Genomic DNA, 6,000 nt, shown 5'->3' on the forward strand with positions numbered 1-6,000 from the left:
ATAGTTTGATTAATTTCTAATGAGATTTAGATTCTTTAAAATAACTGGAATACTCTATACCTATTTTGACCAAAAAAGGAATCAACAGTTCATTAAAGCAGAGTTAGTTTAAACAGACATACTATAGTTTATCTCCTATTTTTTGCAAAGATTTATACATATGTTAAACTACTTTGAATACTCTCACTGAGGTCAGTGGAACCTCACAAGGCACACACAATTAAGCACATAACTCTTTTACTAGATTGGGACCTTAGCTGGAAATTCTTTGGAAGCAAGATCATGTCTTTATTTCTACTTTTCCTTATTTATTTTGTGCTTCATACTATGTGACCAATAGTTACTGAAAACACCCTGAAACAGTAATATTACACAACCAATTTTGAACCTCAACAGTCTTAAAACTGCCATTCCAGCCCAAGGAAATAAACAGAGACACATTTTAGAAGAAACAGCGTATTAAAATTCCATATAGCTGATCTCATCTGTCAGAAATAAACTGAACAGTTAATCTGGCAAAAGGAAAAGTTAAAGTACCTTTTTAATGTGAAAGAAGGTTACTCAAATGGTCTAACTCATTAGGTATATAATACCCAGGGCCTCTGCTGTAGAGATAGATAGCTTTGAAGATTACAACTGCTTTAAAATCAGTTGCTAGGAACTGGTGCCCAGAGCTTTCATTTGAACTTGATCCGAGCTTCCTGTGTACAGTAACTGCATCTCCTCAGTAGTCGTTTGCACTTCCACAGCCACCTTCTTTTAAAAGCTTAGAGCTTGCTTTGGAGCAGATAGCTTTCAAAAGTACATGCTGGAGCTTCCTGTAATTGCTAAAAACATTCACCTTGATATTTAAGATTTTAAGGTTGGTGTAAAATTCTGAAAACACGCACAAAGCATTGCAGTCCCACTACAAGCAATGCAGGTAAATTGGTGAGACCACATGCACAGAGCACTCTGCTGAGCCCCAGCAGGAGCATGTCTGGAAGAAATTAGGACATTGGAAACTACAACAGTTCTGTGTGCAGTGAGAGGACAGCAAGCTGATCATCAGGTCTTGATATACTTACCTGCTTAAAAGGCAGTTCTAGGAAAATCTGCCCGTGAAAAGTTGTTCATGTTTCCCTGTGATTATCAATCCACGTGCCTGGTAAAGAGGGGCTGCTGGGGTTGTCTCAGAGACAGGTAACTCCTCAAATTGTAATTTCTTTTGGTGTGAAAAACAAACAAAAGGAATAAAGCTCCTGAGCTTCCTCCCAATGTTACAAAGGTCCTAATTTGGCAAAATCTACATGTGGTCCATTTTATACATTTTTATTTTTTCTGGCATAAACAACCCAGTAACTTTCTTTATATGATGGCAGTGTTGCAAACTGAAGAGAATATCAAGATGAAGGCAGTTTGCTCGCAGTGCACATTTGTAAGAAAAATCAAAAAGAGAGAAACTCAATTTGATGACAGTTTGAACTTTTAAGCCAATAGCATGCATATTTACTGGGTTACACTTAAAGTCGGTACAACATTGTGAATGTGCAAAGAAATCTTTAGTGTTTAAAAGTAGAAGATGGTACAACCTGTACAAGGGAAGTATGGTCACTTCATTGAAATAAAGTTTTGTGGAAAGATTGGATATGAACTGCAACTTGTATTGTCTGTGGACACAAATATTGACTGCTAGGAGCCAGTTCAATTGGCAGGAGAGTGATCTTCCATTGATTCCATGTTAACAACATGCAAAAGTGATGGTAGAATGGCCCCTTACAAAAGAAAAGGGTAAAACAAAAAAGCAAAAAGGGTAGAAAAACTAAAATGTAGAAATAACCTATTTAAAGAATTACTGTAAAGGAGAAGAAGGGAGAAAATGGAAAGAGCTTTTCTGAAGTTATTTGCAGACAATGATAGGAGAAAGGGAGTTATGAAATCTAGGCCATTTTTTCAATTTTCTCATAAGAAACTCAAATCCTGCTGTGTACATAATAAACCATCCCACGTGATGGTTGGACAGGCATTAAATTGATGTTATTTTATGTGCTTTGAAAGTAAAAGAAGAAAAATAAAATTGGTATTTTAATTCTGTTTCACTTGATGTAAACAGCAGTGACCGACTGATATGTCAGGGAAACAATGTCTTTCTTAATGCCTGAGTGCTTCCCACATTTACAGGGTCAGAAATAACAATAAGCCAAATGAAAGAAATTTCCATTGCTGGGATTTGAGTCAGGCCCAGCATACGTCACTAGAAATCCTACAAGGTCTTTGCCAAACCCACAAAGGACTGGAGTAATTCCACAGCTCCACTTGGACATTTCTGAGGTTAGTCAATGTTTCACTATCTGCTGGATGCCATGCAGATTAGCAGGAGAGTGGCTTGTCACAGTTGCCTTTACAGTAACTAAAACACCATTAAAGACACCAAATTAATCAATGTTGCAGTACACAAAATTAAGTTATCTTTAGTTCTATTACTTATGACTTTAAGCTTCTGTATGTTCTCCCAATATTTGCCTGGTTTTATTACAACTAAGCTCCTTGACCCTTTTCATGGTTCGGTTTCCCAAAGCACTACTGTGGATACGAAGGAAGGAATAGGAACAAATAGTGGAAGAAAGGGTAGGAAGGTGCTGCCACAGCCCCAGCTCAGACTGGTTTATTCTGTCAGAGAAGAAACACTAAAACACAAACCAGCAGAAATAAAGCAGGCAGAGTAGCCTTACAGAGAATAATTTTATTCTCATTTGTTTAGTAACTCCACAAGGCCAGTGGAAGAGACATAGAAATAAAGTGTTTGACTCTATTTTTGTTTATCTTGGTAGAAGCAGGAGTCAACTAGATGTAAATAGGTGTCAGAGTGCTTTTGGCAGGTTTGTAGCCTGCATAACAGCTTTGTATAGAGATCCTTGAGCTGGCTCCAAGCAGACTGGCATGTCCACAGTGTACTGGATTCAGTGCCCTGGTTTGTCTCTGCCAAATTGTAACCATATCCCTCTTCAGCTTAGACTTGTACAAAGGCATTATTATTGCAATATGGAATGTACCTTACCTGACAGGGTCTTAGAGCCAACCCTGGTATTTTCATGTTGATGACTGAGAGTCAGTGACCTGGTTTTCCTGGTCATTTTGTCTTTTCCAACTGATGAACCTGCAGTTTAGAGCAGAAATCTTTCTTGTTAGTCTCCAGAGGAAAAGAAGGAAAAAATTGATACTCCTTAAATCTAAATAATCTCAGAGCTGGTACACAGTCTCAGCTCATTCTCTAGTCGCCTCTATAGCCAGCAGCCCTTTTGGGCGCATGTGCTGTTCATTCTAAGAGACATCTGTGGTGGGGCATCTTATTCTTCCAGTGCCTGTTTTCACAACCTGGTTTAGATCAGACTTTTAGGGCAGACTGAGCATCTTTGGAGATTAGATTAATATAATCTTTCTTATCATGATGATTCCTGTGATAAAAAAAGTAATACACCAAAATGACATGATTCAATACTTCCTTGAGAACACTGGAGGGAGCTCACAGAAAGAGACAGGAAAAAAAGAGAAAAGGTGGCAAGAAAGAGACGTTGTTTCAGTTCTCTGAAAAGTTCCCTGAATATTTACACTTACAGATTGCATTTCATTTCAATACATGTACAAATGTAGAAAAGAGGTATTTTTGCTTCTATTAAATTCTGGTGATTTTTCTCTGTATTTGTATCCTGGCATAATTATAACTTTCTATTTTGAACACATTTACTCAGAAAACATGCTTAAGAGGCCTTTTCTTTTTCATTTGAATTATGTTTATTTGAATTCTCTTGTTTCTGTTCACTTGGCTTCATGTTCTGCAGTCTGATATTTAATCTAAAATGAGAGAGAGGGACTTTGGCAAACTGTAGTTATACATCCCCCAGGAAAATACCATAATCTTCAGTGAACACAATATAATGAGGAGGTGTCCTATTACATAATTGAGGAGGCATTGTCTTTTATATGCATTCTGGTTCATTTTTCACACTAAATTAATCTTAATAAACATCTGCTTTGAGTAAAGAGAGTTTTGTGATATTTCAACCATGACCTCTCTGGAAGTCCAAATGATTTTGCTTTATGTTTCAGACTGGAGTATTCTTTTGAAACATTTCCCTTTACTGTATGATAATCAGTGTGTTAACATGAGCTGATTAATCCCATCAGTCAACACTGATACCATGGCTCTTGTGCCCTTTCCCTAATAAACTCCTGGTTACAAAATCACTGGCTTCCTAAATGAATTCAGGACAATCCTGCAGATTATGGTGGTCAAATTTGATGATCACAGTGGTCCACTCTGGCATATAATCCATGAATCTGTAACTCAAACTGGAAGAACTACAAATAACTGTACAATAGCAGTAAATGAAGAAATTAAACTAGCTGTTTTTAAGAGAGATCTTGATATATTCATGAAAAGGGTTATATAAACTGGTTGTCTGCAATAGCTGGAGCAAGGATTTGGTGGCTCTGCAGCACTTCCACATCTATTTTACTGTGTTTCAATTGCTCTTCAGTTTGCTCTCATTTTTAATATTTGTTTTATAACAGTTTTTGATACAGTTACTAGGATAACAAATTAAAGATGGGTTTTAGCTTTTTTAAAGAAAGGCTCTCTTTCATTTCAGATGACAGACTGAATTGAAGGCTATGAATAATGCTTGTGTTGACCTGCCAGAATATGTCTTCACAGCAATGAATTCTCAAATACCCAGGCTGAGCTTATTCATTTTGAAGTCAATGGGAGGGAAGGCAATACAGCCCAGTGCTGAATCAGGCTGCATTTTAGCATAACAGTGATCATATAGTGGGATGTTTTAAAAAATAAGAAAATACTTTGCAAAAGCCGCATTTGGTTTTCTGTGCGTGACTTTTGCCATAGAGCTGATCGAAATTCTGCTACCATACAGCATGTGTTAAATAACAACGTTCAAAATGTGTTGCAGAGTTCCAGAGTTCCAGTTCTTTCCTTTCCTAGTAGTTTGTAAGATTGGACTGAGTTGCAGCTCAGGGAAGAGCTGAACTGAATGAATATGGGGTATGGAGACATTTCCAAGAAAAGTAGGAAGTGGGTTTGGTAATTTATTCGGTAACACACTAAGAATCTGGTCCAATTAAAATAATGGGTAAAGTTTACACTGGCTCAGAGGGAATAAATACAAAGCAAACCATTTTAAAAGCAAGCTTTTTACTCCAGAAATACATCTCAGATGAGACAAAGAAGTCTCCCATTCCTTTTTGTCATTACCAGTTTCATGGCACTTTTTAACAGGATTGAGACTGGGACAAGGATTGTACCGTCATGTCTTGGCTAAATTTCACCTCCAGTAGCTGTTTAACTACCTTAATTTCTTCTTGTGGTTTCCATTATTTATAGAGGGGCTAGATTTTACTACCCCTGCTTCATTTTCCTCAAGATGTACTTGCCTTCCACTAACAGGTGACTGGCTCCTGGTATGTTTTGCTGCCTCATGGAAAGATTTATGGAATTTCGCAGGTGTCTGTGAAATACTTGGAGCTAGTTGTTTGAAAAAGAGCTTGGAGACGCTAGTTTAAATTCATAATCACTTTAAATTTCAATATGCAAACCAAAATATTAAAGCAAGAACATAGTTTCTTTTTTTACTTTTCTCCTCACTCTAACAGGCAGTTAAAGTACCTATTTTATTAAAGGTCAATATTTATTGTGCTGTTTCCATTTCCTTGGCTGCTCATTGGCAAAGCATCAGCAGGTTGCTTACAGGGTAGGAGAAGCAGCCAGGGATGCAGTTTCATCCTCTCCCAGGGCAATGCTGACAGACCCGTGCTGCCTGTGGCCAGCCCTGGCAGCCTGTGCCCCTGTGCTGTCACTACCACTTGTGTGGCTGCCCAGCCAAGCAGATCGCCTTGCATTTTCTGTAGGTTTATGTTTCCATCAGATTGGCTCGCTCACCAGCACGAGTGCCAGCACATTTAATGCAGAGAGTGCATAACCAGAGGCGACGGGGAGGTTAGGACTCC

Source organism: Catharus ustulatus, chromosome 5 (genome assembly GCF_009819885.2).
Source record: "Catharus ustulatus isolate bCatUst1 chromosome 5, bCatUst1.pri.v2, whole genome shotgun sequence".
Classification (NCBI taxonomy): Eukaryota; Metazoa; Chordata; class Aves; order Passeriformes; family Turdidae; genus Catharus; species Catharus ustulatus.